Consider the following 19,650-nt stretch of genomic DNA (forward strand, 5'->3'; position numbering starts at 1 on the left):
AACATCAGGCATGTAAAGTTTAAGAAACTAGGGTGTGCAAACTAACATGGCTGATTTCTTCTGAAAGAAACCTCCCAAAAAAGTTCTGTGAGGAACAGTTTTTAAAAAATGTGCAAGCGTAAGAATTTTTGTCTATCAAATTAACCTGGTTTTTGACATATAGGTGATACAAGGCATGCATACCTCACTCCACATTGACATATATAATTAGACACACTGCTCCTTTTTATGATACATGAGGGAGACTTTGTTCAGCAATAATATATAATTAAATTTCCCGTTTCATATGATCGATTAGGGAACTGTTCTGCTGCCGTGTGGGGTGTAGATTCACGAGCTTTGCGCATATTGGTACCTTCCCAAGTTAATTAAAAGCAAAATGGAAATTAGTAAGAACCGGGTTCCACTCCAGAACTTTCGGAACGGCTGGAAAGGCGCTTCAGCAGACAGCTAGTTACTTCTACATGGTCCGGACAGGAAGCTTCTTGCTGGCGAGAGCACTGTTATTGACTGAAACACAGGTGAGACTTGCTGGCAACTGAGCATGTAGAGCACTCTAGATATCGACTGGCCCATTCAGTTAACCATTCTCACGTCGTAAGGTCACAAGAATCATTTTTTGGTGCCAAATGTACCTTTTTATCGTGTTTTTTTTTAAATCTAAGAAACATGTTTCGCCTTTATTCAGGTTAAAGTGTGACTTTCGGAACCTACGAATCAAACGAAAAATCACACAAACTGGAAAGGGCCATCGGAGGTTTCCACAGGAGGCTATCACCTTCGCTGTCCCTCTCGCCAATGCTGCACATTTATGGAGGGATTTACGAGGATAAGGACGAGCAGGGACTATGTGCAGCATAAATAACATTCTCCCGAGTGACGATCTCTTAAACATGGGAACAAATTTTTTTGTTGTTGTTCGGTCAACATGTGCTGATCAAGCGTCTGCACTCTAGAAACGATTTTAAATCAGTAAACAGCGCATCTTCGTTCATTTACCGTGGTTATTAGAGTAATAAAAGCTCGCCCCATTTTTAAAGGGAGCGTTGAAGTAACCGAAAACCTTGCAATGGAGATTTCTGTTTTTTTTTTAAAAATCCGGATTTGTTGATTGCGAACTGCACTATATCCAGTTGGTTGCCTTGAGGTTTATACTGGGAAGTGGATGAACTCCATCATTCAAGAGGTTCAGAGTTGTGATTGGACCGCTCCTCCACTTTTCAGACCAATCTATCAAGGTTTAGGATGCAACAACACCGGCATCCAGTCCCGGTGGACATTTTCATGTTTGTCCTTTATACTCACAGCAATCTTTATATTGTTTTGATCAGTGAAATAGTTACATTTCTCTTTCTTATTATGTCCAATGTTGTTACTCACTGCATGTGTTCCAAAGTACGGAGTTTGTTTCTTTAGTGTATTTGATTTTACCATTGCCCCAGCTACCTCCTCGGTAAATGCATTGTGACCTATTCTGACAGAAGCGAGCCGTGACGTCAAGTATTAATATTCACGCTTAGGGCGTCAGAGATGGACAAAATACATCTCAGTTACGAGTAATTGATCAGTCAGTCAAAAAAAACATCTGGTCAATGACTGCAGGTTGTCAGGCTGTATTTACATTTCAGAACACAGCTGTAATGGGCAATTCCAACTCTCAGAATAACAATTCTCAGCGGGAGAGCAAGTACAATTCTGAAAAGTATTGAGCATAGTTCATTTGAATTGCGTAGCAGTGAACTACAATGATTCGCGCGTCTTATGCAGGGAGTTGCTACAAATCCATTTATTAACTCTTTCACTTTAAATACAAATATATTGGGAGGGAACAGCCAATAATTCGAAGCTGCAAAGACCGCTGGATGATAGACGGTTACAAGCGTTTTATAAAATGACCAAGTTATTAAATACTAGATCAGTTTTATCAGTAGTGGCAGACAGTGGCTGTATATTTTTTAGAGTATAAATTTCGATGCGACTTTTGGCTACACTCTTCTTGACAAAATACTAGCACATTCCCACCAACCTTATCATGGAATGTTTCTAATAAACTTTTAACGTATTCTGCCAAACATCAGACGTATATTTTCATTGCTTGGCGAGATTTATTACGGCCTTTTTCATAAACTAATTTCAAATATGTTTCCTTGTCTTTATGTCTCATTAGTTAATCTTATCTCAAATAGTCCTTATTTAAAAATAGGTAAAGTAAATAAACTCTCATTGGTCGAACTCTAATTTGTCGCTCTTGGCCTCCTAATGAAGAATTGGATTTCGAGTTTCCATTTGCTTACTAAAATTAAATGGCAGATCAGGTAATTAGGGTTTCAATTTTTTTTCGAGTTTCAGGTTATATTCGTTATGCAAATTGTTACTTTAAAAAAAAGGTCGAAGGGCTGTGCAGATAAAGCGGATTATCACAATGTAATGGAAACGGTAAAAGGTTAACCAGCATTAAAACGGCTGGCGTTCAGCTGTTTGCCTTTCCCATTGCGGCAACACTTATCTTCCTGTGTTAAGATAATCTACTTCTAAAAATCATTTCTATAATTCTTATGACACATCTCATAATTCTGATTTATGGGCTGTGTTCCTTAAAGTTATTTTGTTATCGTAACAGTACCTAATCTTAAAGTAACCAAAAAAAATCTAGTGGAGTAACAGGGACATGGTACGATATCCATTGTGGACGCCAATGTAACTGCTCAACATATAACCTGAAGCTCATTAATTGTTAACAGGGGTTTGTCTCACATCGATGAAGGCTGATCCAGAAACTGGTTTAAAACGTAAAGGGGCAAACACCTGGAACATAGACAAAACTAATCGAGCCGAAATATTAATGTTTTACAAATTCATGGGTGTTTTTAAACTGCATTTTTTTAAAAAATGACTCGTGTCGTCAGTGTCCACGCTAAATTTATGAATGTATTTATTGGGTAGGGAGGGGATAGGTTGATGACATTTAAACTTGCAACATCTTTACTGCGAGGTGAACGTTACCACCCCACTCGGATTGTTGCTGCCCTTTAACAGTAGTTGATGGTTGTTTTTATTTTAGATCGTGCGAAACAAACTGGAAGTTTAATTGCTAACTCAGAAACACGCACTGAGTCTAACCAACTGAAACGACGAAGTTTCAACGTGCACGATTCGAAGATTAGGTCATTGTAAAGAGGGCAAGGCTTCTTCTTAAGGGCGAGGGCACCGGTCGGAGCTTTTGGTGCAGTAGAACTTGCTGTGGATTGAGAGGTGGTCTGAAATAGCAAATGTGTAGACGGGAGGATTCCAAGAACAGCCCCTTCCAAATAAAATAGCATTACTTTTCATATTGGAGAATGACCTGATGCCAGCGAGATTGGCCACTCAGCTACAGACCAGTTTATTTCCACCATCTCAGCACCACGGCTGAATTATATTCACGGATCTATAGTACGGTATAGTCATTTTCAAGAAAGGCTAATATTCTGAAGCAACATGTTTGTGGCCATGGCGTTGTGGTGGATTAGAAACTCAAACAGGATTTCACTGAGAATGCAGGTGGGGAAGGGACGAGTTAGAAGTTTATGCATCAGCTCTGCCGGCACAATGTAACAACAGCGGATGGTTTCGACTAAGGCCCAAGCACCACAGAATCTGTGCAGAGTTGTGGCAACGTTTGAAAAAGCATTTGGTAAGAATTATAATTGCCACCAGATTACCACGTTTCAGTCGCCATGAGCCCAGCTAAGAGAAGCCACAATACTGCGGAGCTGTAATTATTATTTATAAGCTACTAGTATTCAGAATTTCCACTTCAATAGCAGCAACACTTCATCATTCGGGTAGAAAATCTTCCCTTAATATTAAGAAACTCAAAAATGTTGACTCAAAATTGACCACAATTTCACAGGGTTATTTGCATCACCGCATTTACAGCGAGCACCATTTAACTGATAACACTTAATTTATGAAATTTGATTTCCGATACATATTGGAGTTTTGAGTTAGCATCGCTCTCTTGTCAGGTGAAAATAATTATATTAGAGATTGGGGCAAACGCTCATATTTCTGCTGGTTCTTAGTTCGAACCATTGGCTATAATTAATTCAAACCAGGGCTAGAAGTGGAAGAAAGGTGCCACTCAAAAAGAGATCATAATTTAAGAAAAAGGCAAAATACTGCGGATGCTGGAAATCTGAAACAAAAACAAAAAATGGTGGAAAAACTCAGCAGGTCTGACAGCATCTGTGGAAAGAAAGACAAGGTTAACGTCTCGAGTCCGTATGACTCTTCTTCGGCTGAACTTAAGAAGTTTTATTAGAAATGTCCAATTTAGAAATCAGTTACTCACAAAGGATACTTAAAAAGGAAAAGGTCTTGTAATTGTATAGTGCTTTTCACAACCTTCCGACGTCCCAAAGCGCTCTACAGCCAATGAATATTTTTGAAGTCTGGTCACTGCTGTAATGCAGGGGACACAGAAGCCAACTTGCACACAGCCAGTTCCGACATTCAGCAATGTGACAACGACCAGATAGTCCATTTTTGTGCTGTTTATAGTGGGATGAATATTAGGCAAGACACCAGGGTTACCTCCACTGCTCTTCTTCAAACAGTGCCGAAGGACCTTTTATATCCATCTGCCCTCGGCTTAACAATATATCTGAAAGACTGAACCTCCAGTAGCGCAGCGCTCCCTTCATACTGCACTGGGGTGTCAGCCTTGATTTTCAAGCTCGAGCCCTGGAATGGGCCTGGAACCTAGAAGCTTGTGGCCCAGGTGAGAGTGGCGCAGCTGACAACGTATCAGATCCTGTTCGGTACAAAAGGTTTTTCAAAGGATTGGATACATTGACACTATATTCATGGCAAACAAAAATGTTTAGCAAACATATTTCGATTTTTCTCCAAAACACTGGATGTATTATTACATGACTGGCATATGATTTCATTACAGTAACATCGCACATAACACTTTTGGGCTCTACTCCCTCCACAGCTCAAAAAAAAAGTTTGCCAAACACAATTTCATCAGGACAATTCCTTTTTAAAGACCATTGGCTGCTGATTAGAATCGGGTCCACTGATCTAGAGAAACCATACAGAGAGATTGTAAGATCATGTGGTGAACACATGTTTTATGGCCAAACAGTTTTTTGATCTAATTGTTTACAGCTAAGGAAAGATTTATCACAGTGTCTGGCACGTAGCAATTGATAATATCTCTATAATCTATATCATTAAATAAATTACCTTGTATACCTACAGTATTGGAAATTGCCTCTCTGTGCACAATTTCTTCATGCAAAGCTCGATTTGATTAAGCTGTGTGAAGAAGGCTGTTTTTAAATTCATACTAAACACGCTATTGTTTTGAATTAACCTCAACCGACCTATCTGAGAATCATGCATTGCAAGTTAGGAAGCATTTATTGTACCCACAAAGTGCTGGGTTTAAAATAAGATCATTCTGTCTTCAGATGTAGCTTCAGTTCTGCCTTTGGAGATTTTCTGAATAAAGCCAACATAAAGCAGGAGAAGTTTAAAATGTTGCAAAAAATGGTTAATTATATAAAACAAATAAAGTGTATAAATCATAAAAATAATAAAATTGTGCAGCATGGCAGCAAATTTCTGTTGCAGGGAACCAGTTGAATAGGCAAAGTAGTTCTGGGAATCGGTAAAACAAACAATCCAATGTGCTGAGGCAATAGTACCTGTTAAAGCAGCTGTCATCAAGAGGATGTTTCAATTTCAGATTCAAAATTAGTTGCATTTTCTCAGGTACTGGGCTAAAATATGAATACTGTACAAATTAATCAACTCAGAAAACATCTACACAAACCTCCTTCAGCATTTGCTGGGACAAAATCTAGAACACTCGTCGCATTGCACCACACACCTTGAGAAATGTGTACAACATTTAGCAGACCACATGACCAGGGATTGTTATTATGAGGTCATAACAACACAATGCTTGTCAGTAATCTAGGAACATCAACAAAGAGCTTTGTTTCTGATCTGAGGGGGCCTCACCATGAATGACATTGTTTTATAAATTTTGCTCCCATCTTGTATATTAGTGTTATGTTGTTTCAAATTTTGGTTAACTCACAAACCATTGCAAAACATTGGAGGGGCTGGCTATTGATACATGTACATAATCTTTCCACAAACTAAAACAAATATTTTAAAGTTCAGTTATTTTGCCATGTTATCCTGCTTGAAGTCTCTCTGATGTGAGTTGAGAGAGATTCTTGTTACCTCTGCCACATTTCACCGAGTAGTACATTATCGATTTACAAAGTGTGGAGGCAAGGACCCAAGATTAAATTGTCCATTTCCATGAGTATGGTATGAAGGAAGTCAAAGATTTTTTAAAACTCAAACACATTTTTCCTTAACTGCCTGTAACATTTAAAATAGCTGGAATGAAGAGATGGCAATGTGGGGGAAGGGAGGGTTCAGCTCTGTTTAATCAATAAAACAGTGATGACTGATTATGGAAAATTTCTCCCAAATAGCCACAACACGTAAGGTTAAGGAAAACCTATAAGAACAGATAATCATTATTGAAACACATTCTTGCAATTGAAAAATGAAACAGGAAATTTAAAAAACTCATCATAAAATGTAGTTGTTAAATTGTGCCTTCTAAGATCCTAAAAGCAAACATTGGCATGAGAATCAGTTGTAGCACAGTATTTTATCAACTTAATGGTGCAGCTTCCTTTTACAGCTACAGTGGATACACTGCACTACAGCTAGTAAACTACTTTGGATACCCAAGCAGATCTTGGAACTCATGTTTAAATTTTTACTTTCTAATTAATAATGGGATAATTTGGCAAAGAAATTTGTTGATAGCAGCAGTTTTAGAAAAAAAGTAATTACAGTTATTACACCAGCTTTCTTTTTTTATTAATTCATGGGATGTGGGCTTCGCTGACTGGGCCAGCATTTATTGCCCATCCCTAATTGCCCTTGTGAAGGTGGTGGTGAGCTGCCTTCTTGAACCGCTGCAGTCCATGTGGTGTAGCCACACTCACAGTGCTGTTAGGAAGGGAGTTCCAGGGTTTTGACCCAGCGACAGTGAAGAAATGGCGATATATTTCCAAGTCAGGATGGTGAGTGACTTGGAGGGGAACTTCCAGGCGATGGTGTTCCCATGTAGCTGCTGCCCTTGTCCTCCTAGATGGTAGTGGTCATGGGTTTGGAAGGTGTTGTCGAAGGAGCCTTGGTGAATTCCTGCAGTGCATCTTGTAGATAGTACACACTGCTGCTACTGTGCATTGGTGGTGGAGGGAGTGAATGTTTGTGGATGGGGTGCCAGTCAAGCGGGCTGCTTTGTCCTGGACGGTGTCAAGCTTCTTGAGCGTTGTGGGAGCTGCACTCATCCAGGCAAGTGGGGAATATTCCATCACACTCCTGACTTGTGCTTTGTAGATGGTGGACAGGCTTTGCTGGCACAAGAGCATATTACAACATCAATTACTGATAACTGTTGCCCTGATAGAATTCCTATTGCTGTTAATAAATGTGTATTTTTAAAGCAATAGAAACATAATCTTGAGTCTGTTGTAGTGTTCTAGGAAGATTTTTTAATTTCATGAGAAAATCACCATTTGCATAATAGGTTTGAAAAATTACAGGAATTTGTCACCAGATCTTACACTATCACACACCAGTAATCTTCACCATAAAAGAGGTTTTTCCTTTTGGATTTTTCCAAATACATGTTTTTTGAAGGTTTTACATTGGCTGCAATTGTGCCAAAACTGATGTATGTCATTACTCGGGCAAAGTCATTAGTTTTCATGTAAAATTTCTGACTTTCTTAACAAATAATGACATTCAAACCAGACAACATGGAAGATTTTATGAAACTCCACTCCCAACACAGAGTTTTACACGCCGTAAGCATATATGAGGAATTCAGGTGCAGAGTTCACCAAGCCCACAGAATGTACATACTCTGCCTAATATAATGAATGGGTGGAAAATCCTATGGGCCTGTTGATCCTTAAGTGTCCATTTTATGATGTATGTTCCTGCAGTGGATGGTTGGTTGAGTGAGGTGAGGTGTAGGATGGTGAGGGAGTTCCATGCCACGAGTGCGAAGTCTCAGTGGTGAAAAATTGTTAAACGTAGAAGAAAAGGTTACAGATTAGAAGTATGATGGAGTACCTTCCACTTGCCTGGATGAGTACAGTTCCAACAACTCTCAAGAAGCTTGACACCGTCCAGGACAAAGCAGCCTGCAGGATCAGCACCCTATCCACATCCTTAAACATTCACTACCTCCATCACCAGTGCACAATGGCAGCAGTGTACCATATATAAGATGCACTGCTGCAACTCTCTAAGGATCCTTTGACAGCGCCTTCCAAACCTGAACCTCTACCACCTAGAAGGCCAAGGGCAGCAGACGTATGGGAACACCATCACCTGCAAGTTCCTCTCCAAGCCACATATCATCCTGACTTGGAACTATATCACTGTTCCTGTCACTGGATCAAAATCCTGGAATTCCCTTCCTAACAGCATTGTGTGTGTATGTACACTAGATGGATTGTAACAGTTCAAGAAGGCAGCTCATCACCATCTTCTCAAGGGCAATTAGGGATGAGCAACAAATGCTGGTCTCGCTAGAGTGCTCACATCCCATGAAAGAATGACAAAAAAGCACAACTTTTCCACAAAGTGGTTTTTCTGTTGATTTGATTTCCATTGACAAGAAGTAGTGCTATGTTGCTTCCCATATTTGAAAGGAGCTAGGTGAATATCTAACAAGAAATGGATTGATAGGGATAAGATAAAGATGATTGAATACTCAACACTGAATATTCTGTATCCAGTACCATTGAGACAGAGTGAATGTAACTTTTGTAATGTGTAGTTTAGCAATGTTAATTTTAATTTTAGATTGATAACTTGTAGCTTTTCATTGACCAATTCTGGGAATCAAGCAGAAATTTCCTCTTTTTTCTAATTTTTATCTATGGCTAATTACTTCCCTCTGGCAAATGTTGGGCAGATTAGGTGACCAAGTGGTTCCAAACCAATAGTTAATCTGAGGTACATCATGGCAAAGAGATTACTTATTCATGAAATTCATTACAATGACATTGTCCATGCTGAAGCATACCAGTTGCTTGTGTAGTTAAAGTCCACAAAATCTTGAACGTCTATCAGGTTTATTCAGCATTTGAAGTTTAAGCTGCCTAGATCTTCCAGTCCGCGGCAATGTCATGGAATTGCTGCCGGCCACGAAGATTTTCCCAACCTGACACTACTGCCCATTTCTTCCAGGATCTTCTGATCCTGGCTGACAAAGTAATGGGCAGCCCAGCACCTCCTGTCTAACTCTAGCAAGAGGAGGTGTATCAGGACAGAGAGGACACACCCCCTTTTTACAGCAGTCGCTGCTGTATTCTGGTAAGCTTTTAAAGGTTCAGTCTTTTAACAAATGAGTGTAGGTTAGTGAATGGATAAGTGAATGGGTGAGTGGAGAAATGAGTGAACGGGTGAGGTGGGTGAATGGGTAAGGTGGGTAGGTGGGCAAGAGGGTGAGGTGGGAAGGTGGGTGAGTGGGTAGGTGAGTAGGTAGGTGAGGTGGGTGAGTAGGTAGTTGGGAAGGAAGGTTAGTGTGTGGATAAGTGGGTGAGTGAGTAGGTGGATGAGTTGGGTGAGTTGGGTAAGTGGGTGAGTGGATGAGGTGGGGTAGACGGGTATGTGAATGAGTGGGTAGAGAGGTTGGGGAGCAATCAGGTGGTCAGGAGGATCGTTGGATCTGGTCGGAGGGGATAGTCATCCTCTTGGAGTAGTTGGGTGGTTAGGGGGGTGTTAGTTGGGTCGGGGGGGCTAGTTGGATAGGATTGGGGATTAGTCAAGTCGGGTCAGGGAGGTAGTCAGGTAGTTGATGCGGTAGTTGAATGGTCAGGATGGTAGTTGTGTGGGGGTAGTTGGGTGATCAGGGGTATGATTGGGGGGCTTGGTTGTGGAGTTAACCAACTGTTAGACCAGTTTTTAAATTGTCTACATTTCCAGGGGAAGTGCACAGGTAAGTCCCATGTATCTAGCCCAGATCTTCAACTGTAGTTCAGAGTCAGAGACATTTATGGAGGGCTCTGGGCAGCAGAGAACCAGCCCATCAGATGTTTAAACTTCCTGGGCAATTTCCACATCAGGGCTTCCGCACATCTTCTGTCATATGTCTGCTCTCGAAGATCTGGAGGCCAGGAAACATGGGCTAATATATGAGTCATTTGGACTCCCTGGAATGGTCAAGGTCAGTGAATTCAATTTCAAATACCATGGGTGGGATTTTACATGGGCTAGGAGCCTGGGGGCTGGGGGTGGGGGTGGGTAAAACTGGGAGGCACGACAGGAGTGTGTCCCTGATGCCTACCCATCACCGCTAGTATTTCACTAGCAGCAGGAAAGGCATCAGGCAGATGGGCTGGTCTTGGGGGCCAATTGAGGCCTTTACATGGCCAATTAATGGTCACTTAAGAACTTCCTCCTGCCACCGCTGGTATTTTATCAGTGGCTGGGGGGATTGTCAAGTGAACCATGGTGGCCGTGTTATGGGGATTGAAGGGAGGGAGGGGGGGTCCCTCCAGATTGGGCACCCTGTGCTCAAAGGAATGACCACCTCATGTCTTCTGATCCCAGTACCCCCCTTGCTGGGGCCTGCCAGCCTGGTTCTGGTCAAATTCCCCCACCCACTTTCTAATCTGGCTCCAGTGACAATCGCCACTGGGGATTGCCCGCTGCTCCAGTGACAATCGCCACTGGGGATTGCCCGCTGCTCCAGTGACAATCGCCACTGGGGATTGCCCACTGCTCCAGTGACAATCGCCACTGGGGATTGCCCGCTGCTCCAGTGACAATCGCCACTGGGGATTGCCCGCTGCTCCAGTGACAATCGCCACTGGGGATTGCCCGCTGCTCCAGTGACAATCGCCACTGGGGATTGCCCGCTGTTCCAGTGACAATCGCCACTGGGGGTTGCCCGCTGCTCCAGTGACAATCGCCACTGGGGATCGCCCGCTGCTCCAGTGACAATCGCCACTGGGGATTGCCCGCTGCTCCAGTGACAATCGCCACTGGGGATCGCCCGCTGCTCCAGTGACAATCGCCACTGGGGATTGCCTGCTGCTCCAGTGACAATCACCACTGGAGATTGCCTGCTGCTCCTGGTGGTGCTGCTGGGACTGGACAGCTGCCAGCCATTTGATTAGCTGGCAGTTCTCGGTGGTGGGACTCACTCTTAGATGGGAACAGAAGTCTCGCCCTGAGCCAATTATCAACGCAACAGCCATAAAACCCGTTCCAGGCTTCCCAGTCCCCTCTCCACCAAGTGCAGTTTCCAACACTGGCAGGACAAAGGAGCCGCAGTGGAGAGAAGCTGGGGGTGCCAGGGCAATTTAGAGGAGTTGGGGAGCCAATAGTGTAGCTGGGTGTCCTGGGAGGGGTTGCCAGGTTTGTGAAAGGTGATGGAGGGGTGTGATAGAGGTTGGAGAGTGCTGGCTGGATGTGCTGGGCGTGGGTGAGAAGCTGGGGGGTTCCAGGAGGGTTGCTAGGCATGGGGCAGGTGCTGGGGTGGGAGGGGTTTGCTGGGTGCTGAGGGCGGTGAGGAAGGAGGGCTTGGGGAGCTAGTGAGGGAAGGAGCTGCAGTTAAAAGTACATCAAATAAAACACTGAAAATCATTAAAAACCGCTTATACCTGTCATTGAGCTGAATACAGATCTCAAGGGGTGTGTCTTCAGCTTGTGACATCACAGGGGGTGTGGCTTCACCAGCAATGTGCCATAGCCCTGTGCCTCTGTGGTCAGTTTGTTGTTGGACCCACACTGCAGACAGGAGAGCACGTTCCTGCTGCAGACTACGAGAAAGGTAAGATCATAGTTTTTCACACATCCAGCAGCAAATGCATCTACTTCACCGCTGTCCACAAGATCCAGGCCATTGGAGCTGCAGATGGTGTCAATATGCACCTCTTACCTTCCCCCCTGCCACCCTCCCCACCCCCATCACTACAACATCACCTTTGTTCTTTTCTCCTTTCAGATACTCAAGGCCTCACAATGACAAAACACAATCCCTCAATCTCACATTCACAGCCATCAGCTCAGGCAGTGGTACTGCCGCACTTTAGAGAATGGAATAGAGGAGGGATCTGCACTTGTTGAGACTCTGGGTATGAGTGGGCTGTGACCAGGGCAAAAGGACAGCATGGATGCCAGCTCCTCAAGGGTGAGGTCAAACCTGAACTCTGCTGCGGAAGGCCAAGATGAGGGGGCAGCATACAGAGGCTGTCTGGAATGCACAATGAAATGCTTGGTGCACTGGCATGCTTGCCAAAAAGCCTGCTGTCACTATCTAGGAGCATGTGGGGAATCACTCCAGCATGGCATAGGGCTTTGCAGAGAGCTTGGAACCCGTCCTTTCCAGCATGGAAGCGATGGCTAACGCCATGAGAACACTTATGGACCCAATCATGATGCAACGCCTGATGGCTGATGTCTCAGCTTCCATTGGATCACATGTAGAAGCTACCCAACACCTGAGTGTTGCAGTGGGAGCTCAGCCTGAGCTCATGATATCTCAGCTTGTTGCAATCAGGCTCAGACTGCCGTCATCATGTGGGTTTTCAGAGTCTCACAGCAGCCCTGCAATCTGTGCCCCTACAAATCACATGGATTTATTTGGTGTCACACTGTGGAAGTAGCAGTGGAGCATGAATGTGCTGGTCTCTCTCAGGTTGACAGCATTCATGCTCCCAACACTATCAATCCATCAATACCCTTTACTGTTGCCTGTCAATCAGCTCCTCTTCTTTTACCTATAGCGTGTGGTCTGAAACCAAGACTTCTAAGCCCAGAGCTGCTCAACAATGCACTACACGGCCTTTGCTATGTCCTCCAGTGAAAGTCAGCAGTATTCCACCAGCCTTGCTGAAGCTACTAGGGTGGCACTGTGTAGGAGCACTAGCCCAGGCAAAGGCATCTGCAGGACAGGCACTAAGGGAATTTACAAGAGTGACTAGTTGAGGTCTGTATGGATTATTGGATGGTTTGTTGATGAAGCTGGTAAGAAATGGTTGTTTTGTGACAGCTTTTATTTCATCAATGTGGCCAAGAGAACACTGTGCTAGCCTGAAACAGAGAGATCGTATGGTGTGGGCCTGTTGTACAATGGGGATATGTGGGTTATGTTCACATATGGAGTTATGTTCATGGGAACTGGAGTCAAATGAGGCGATCGCGGACAGCCTGGCTGGAACATGTGCATGCTCAATTCCTTCCCTCTTCTTCCTGTTCCTCTTTGTCCTGAGGTATTCTCCCTGTCTCTGGTGGTTGTGCCATCATGGTGGCCAGGTTGTAGAGGATACAGCAGGTCACCACAAACTAAGATATTCACTGAGAGCTGGAGATTTCCCGAGGCAGTGGAACCGTTGCTTTGCTCGATGATGTTTTGCATGGCAGAACAGTGCTCTTTGTATGCATGCTAGCCGTGCATGGTTGTGTTAGTGACATGAGCCAAAAGCAGATGGCCCTTCTAGCAGACACCCTATAATTTGATGCACTGGCTCAAATCCTGAGGGAATAGTGTTAGGAAATAGAGATAGTCTAAGTAAGTTATATTTGCATTTGTGGGTATTAGGAATGAGCTTTAGCTTCAATGTTTAAGTTTGATTTGCATTTCTGTATCTGTGTGTTAAGAAAAGGTCAAATTAAGTTTTAGTTTCACTTTAAAATGTGCCTGCATTTCTAATGAGAGTTTTACAACTGTTGCAGCTAAGTTAAACAAATAAGAGTACAGAAACTGGGCTGTTGCCTAGCAACAGGGGTCCAGAGAGGCAGGTCCCCCCACAGACACAGACAGAAGAAACTAGAAACAGCAGTTTGATTTGGAAGCTGGTTGAGTACAGTTGGGTTTTGAAATTAGTTGCAGAGACTGGAGCAAAGGGGACAGATAGCAGGTTCCAAGCTAAAAAACAGACCCCCAAATCCAGGGAAGTGGAACAGGAGAAAGTCCCAAGCAGACCTTCTAGTCAAAGGAAGGACAGAAACCAGAAAAAGGTCCTGTTCTTTGGAAGTGAAAGTAAGGAGCAGAAAGGAAGACACCAAGCTTCAAGCTTAAAGGAAGAAGATTTAAAACGAGAAGCGAGAAGTTTCAAAGAGACAGCTGAAGGTCTGTAACTCTTTGCTATGGCCATGTGAAGCAGTGATGTACTGTTGACGGCTGAGTCAGTGAGAGAGAGAGTGCATGGAAGACAGCTTGCATGCATGCGGTGACCCAGGGAAGAGGAACATTAGAAGGAGAGTTTGAATCCCTGGTGGTGAACCGTTGGGGAAGGCACCTGAGAGAAAGCGTCGGTTTGTGAGAAGATTCCAAGCCAAGTTCTTGGAGAGTGGAGATTGGAAACCTTCGTGTGAAAGACGGAGTTCAGTGAGACTGTTGGCTCATGGTGTAACAAGCATCTTGGGGGAGTTGAGGAGAGATCCATAGCATCTGTCTGGGATGGCATCTGGCATTTGACCACAGGTTGCCAATTGGTTTACATGGACTGTGCTTACTGTGAACATTAGAGTATAAGGTAGCTTTTGTAACTTGTGTTATCCTTACAAATCTGTATATGTATGTGAAGGTATAGTTGAGGGTGAAGGAGTATTTTAATATAGTTAATCTTTTCTTGTTAAATAAATGCTTTATTATTTTTTTTAAAGTTCATTAGCTGACTCCGGTAACTGTTCAGTAGCCACTCTCCACGTATTTAAACAAACAATAAAAGTTAGGATCTATCAAGCTGGGTTCCACCCTGGGATCAGGCTTGTCCAGTGGTAATCTCAGCGGGGATCATAACAACAGCAAACCGGGATAAAATAAGGGCATCATCACTGCTGCCAGGATATGGGCATTCAGCTGCATGATATGCTGAATATGGTCACGTAACAACTGCACATTCAGCGAGTGATAATATTTGCAGTTGCAAATCTCTGAATTTATTTACAGTGCCCACAAGGTCACTTGTGCCATCAGTGGTACCCTGCATGAGGGAAAGCCCAATATAATGGCGAAGCCATGAGCACGCTTCACTTGCTTCTCTCTGTTCATGGAGAACATAATGAACTCTTCTTGGCATAAAAACATCAGGCACGACTGAACCCAATTTTGTGACCTTAATATTTTAACAAAGGCATCAAAAAAGCAAACAAAAAGTAATAATAAGCCAATAAAAGTAACAAAGATATTCTGAAAAAAGAATTCTAAAAGCATTGTAATAACAAGAGAGGAAGGGCCGTGACAGGCAATGATGCAAAAGACACAGACAATAAAAAATGCATACAACTCAAGGGAGGTGCCCTGTATGGTGCAGAAAAGAATATGATATCGTCCCAACATCATTTACATCAGATATATGTTATTGTGCATCTTTGTGATTATCCACATAGACAATCTGGTCAACAGTACGTGGTGCATTCTAAGTGAAGAAGGTTGACACTGCTATATTTTATCTGTGTTAAAGTGTGTCTGTTTGAAATAGTGGATGGAACATTGTAAAGGCCCTTTAACTGATCAGATTGCAGATCTAGAGATCAACATTCTACAACCAACCACACCCCAGACTTTGATCATTCAGATCCCAACTGGAGCAGCACTTACACACCTTTCCATTGTTCCATCTTCATTAGCTATCTTTTGTACTTGTATAAGAAAAATAATGCACAACAGAGCGTTCCTTGATCCCATACCTGTGGGAACCAGGGGCTATCATCCTTACTCTCCTCAGTCTTTGGCCCTGAATGATCCACTGAGTACTTACATCTTCTCTGCTGTCAGGCCTCGACTCTTAGCTCTCTCCCTCCATCAGTGTCTTGGACCCCCTGCTCTGATGAACTCACCAACTCAACTCCACACCCTAGATCCACTTTTGCTCCATTTCAGGCTCAGGATCAGCTTCTGTTCCACTGTCCAGACAAAAGTTCTTCTTCTGAAGCGCTGGCTGGGTTTCTTTCTATTCACACGTCCACCCTCTGCTGATCTTGCTCTACTCTCATTTTTTCCGAATGGCAGGCAGTGACTAGTGGAGTACCGCAGGGATCGGTGCTGGGACCCCAGCTATTCACAATATATATTAATGATTTAGATGAGGGAACTAAATATAATATCTCCAAATCCAGATTATACAAAGCTGGGTGGGAGGGTGAGCTGTGAGGAGGATGCAGAGATGCTTCAGTGTGATTTGGACAAGCTGAGTGAGTGGGCAAATGCATGGCAGATGCAGTATAATGTGGATAAATGTGAGGTTATCCACTTTGGTAGGAAAAACAGGAAGGCAGGTTATTATCTGAATGGCTATAAATTAAGAGAGGGGAATGTGCAACAATGGGTGTCCTCGTACACCAGTTGCTGAAGGTAAGCATGCAGGTGCAGCAGGCGGTAAAGAAGGCAAATGGTATGTTGGCCTTCATAGCAAGCGGTAAAGAAGGCAAATGGTATGTTGGCCTTCATAGCAAGCGGTAAAGAAGGCAAATGGTATGTTGGCCTTCATAGCAAGAGGATTTGAGTACAGGAGCAGGGATGTCTTTCTGCAATTATACAGGGCCTTAGTGAGACCACACCTGGAACATTGTGTGCAGTTTTGGTCTCCTTATCTGAGGAAGGATGTTCTTGCTATAGAAGGAGTGCAGCGAAGGTTAACCAGACTGATTCCTGGGATGGTGGGACTGACATATGAGGAGAGATTGAGTTGGTTAGGATTATATTCACTAGAGTTCAGAAGAATGAGGGGGGATCTCATAGAAATCTATAAAATTCTAACAGGAGTAGACAGGGTAGATGAGGGAAGGATGTTCCCAATGGTGGGGGAGTCCAGAACCAGGGGTCATAGTCTAAGGATACGGGGTAGACTATTTAGGACTGAGATGAGGAGAAATTTCTTCACCCAGAGAGTGGTGAGCCTGTGGAATTCGCTACCACAGAAAGTAGTTGAGGCCAAAACATTGTATGTTTTCAAGAAGGATTTAGATATAGCTCTTGCGACGAAAGGCATCAAAGGATATGGGGAGAGAGCGGGAGCAGGCCATTGAGTTGGATGATCAGCCATGATCATGATGAATGACGGGCAGGCTCGAAGGGCTGCTCCTATTTTCTATGTTTCTGTTCATTCTCTCCCAGACAGTTTTCATTTTTAATACTGAACTCATGAATCAATTGAGCATTTTTATTGCAATATACAATTTATTGGGTATTCATGCAATAATTTATTATGGCTTAGATTTTGCAGTCAGCGGCAAAGAAATAGCAAACGTCGCTGACCTTGACAAAAGCTGCCAACGAAAGAGTTAATGGGCTCAAGAGTTTCAATTTCCTCTATTCTGATGTGACTTTGAACCTGGCACCATCTATGGCACCTAGCAACTCAGGCAGCAAGCAGGTTGATCAACCATTATAGTTTTGACAAAAGGTCATTGGCCTGAAATGTTAATTCTCTTCCTCTCTTCACAGATGCTGCCTGACCTGCTGAATATTTCCACTATTTTCTGCTTTTATTTCAGATTTCAGCATCCACAGCATCTTGCTTTTGTAATTGAACTCGATACACCAATCAGATTGAAGAATTCTTGCAGACAAAGTAGGAAGTAATTTGTTTGGATTATAATTCGCAATTTAGGTTATACGAACTTACGAAATAGGAACAGAAGTAGGCCATTTGGTCCCTTGAGCCTGCTCTGCCATTAAATAAGATCATCGCTGATATGTTTGTGTTTCGAACTCCACATTCCCATCTACCCCCGATAATGTCTGATTCCCTTGCCTAACAAGAATCTATCTACCTCCGCCTTAAAACCATTCAATGACCACACCTCCGCCGTCTTCAGAAGCAGAGAGTTCCAAAGCCCCGCAACCCTCCGAGAGAAAATATTTCTCCTCATCTCTGTCCTAATAGGGCAACCCCTAATTTTAAAACAATGCCCCCTAGTTCTGGGCTCACCCACAAGAGGAAACATCCTTTCCATGTCCGTTTGTCAAGACCGTTTAGGATCTTATATACTTTAACCAAGTCACCCCTCACTCTTCTAAAGTCCAGTTGAAACAAGCCCGGTCTGTCTAGCCTTTCCTCATAAGACAATCCGCTAATTTAGGTAGCAAATTAGTAAACCTCCTCTGAACCACCTCCAATGTATTTACATCCTTCCTTAAATAAGGAGACCAAAACTGCACACAATATTTGAGATGTGGTCTCACCAATGCCCTGAATAACTGAAGTATAATATCCTTACTTTTATGTTCAATTCCTCTCATAATAAAAGAGATTAGCTGTCTTAATTACTCACTTTACCTGCATACTAACTTTTTGTGACTCATGCAGTAGAACACCTGGATCCCTCTGCACCTTGGAATTCTGCAGCCATTCTCCATTTAAGTAATACTGTGCTTTTTTATTCTTCCCGCCAAAGGGAAGTTTCATATTTTCATACATTATACTCCATCTGCCAGGTTTTTGCCCACTTAACCTATCTATATCCGTCTGCAACCTCCTTATGTCTTCTTTACGACATACTTTCCTACTGATCTTTGTGTCATCTGCAAATTTAGCTATCATGCCTTCACTCCCCTCATCCAAGTCATTGATATAAATTGTAAAAAGTTGAGGCCCCAGCACAGACCCCTGCAGACATTGTACTGCTATGGCAAGGAGATGGTAAATGCCAAGCTGCCCAAATCCCAGAGGGAAACTTGAAGCAGCTGCCACAACAATTTTTAATTTGTACTTATTTCAAGATGTGGGCTTTGAATTCAGTAAAAAGGCCACCAAGTCTTATAGGTTTCTTAACAAACTAAATTAAACTTTTATTAAATTAAAAAAATGATTTTAAACACATACATAGGTTTACAAATTGCTACTATAATAACTTCTAGTTCCCCTGATTAATCAAACTCCCAGTTATACCTCCATTAAGGCAACAGTAAAACAATATAGATTTAAAAGAACCAGGCATCCCTAAACTCTGAACAGTCGAATTCAAAATGAGTTTTCTTAACTTCAGTTCTTGCAAACAACAATTTGAGGCTTAGAGGCTACAGGCTTTTCACACTTGTTAGATTTTAGAATTCCTCCCCTTGCAAGCAGCCTTCTCTTCTTTATATATATTCCCCCTTTGAATGCAAATTCCTGTTGTTTCACTATGTCTTTGGACTTTACCTCTCTAATAATAAAATCTAGTAATCTTTGGGAAAAATAAACGCACTGTTTCTTAACTTCTCCTGGCTAGGTGAAACATTTCACCCCCTCTTTTGAATTCAAACTAGTCTTGTTTATTTAAAAATGGAAATGTTCCCTTTACACCTCACATTCTAAAACTACCCCCATGTTTAGTTACTTAACATTTCAAACCTAGCTTATCTTCTGATACATCAAAGCCTTTAGACCAGCTGCTTTTAATTCAATTAAGTCACACACACACACACACACACACAGTCAGACCCCAATATTACTCCACAATAAATTCCAATAACATTATGAAAATTATTATATCTTCCTGACAGTACAGAAAGTGAAATATAGATTGTGATATACACAGGGGTTTAAGGTGGAAGCTGAAATACTAAACAAACTTAAAAAAACAAAAAATTTTATGATATGAAAAATT

Source organism: Cetorhinus maximus, chromosome 20 (assembly GCF_964194155.1).
Source record: "Cetorhinus maximus chromosome 20, sCetMax3.hap1.1, whole genome shotgun sequence".
Lineage (NCBI taxonomy): Eukaryota > Metazoa > Chordata > Chondrichthyes > Lamniformes > Cetorhinidae > Cetorhinus > Cetorhinus maximus.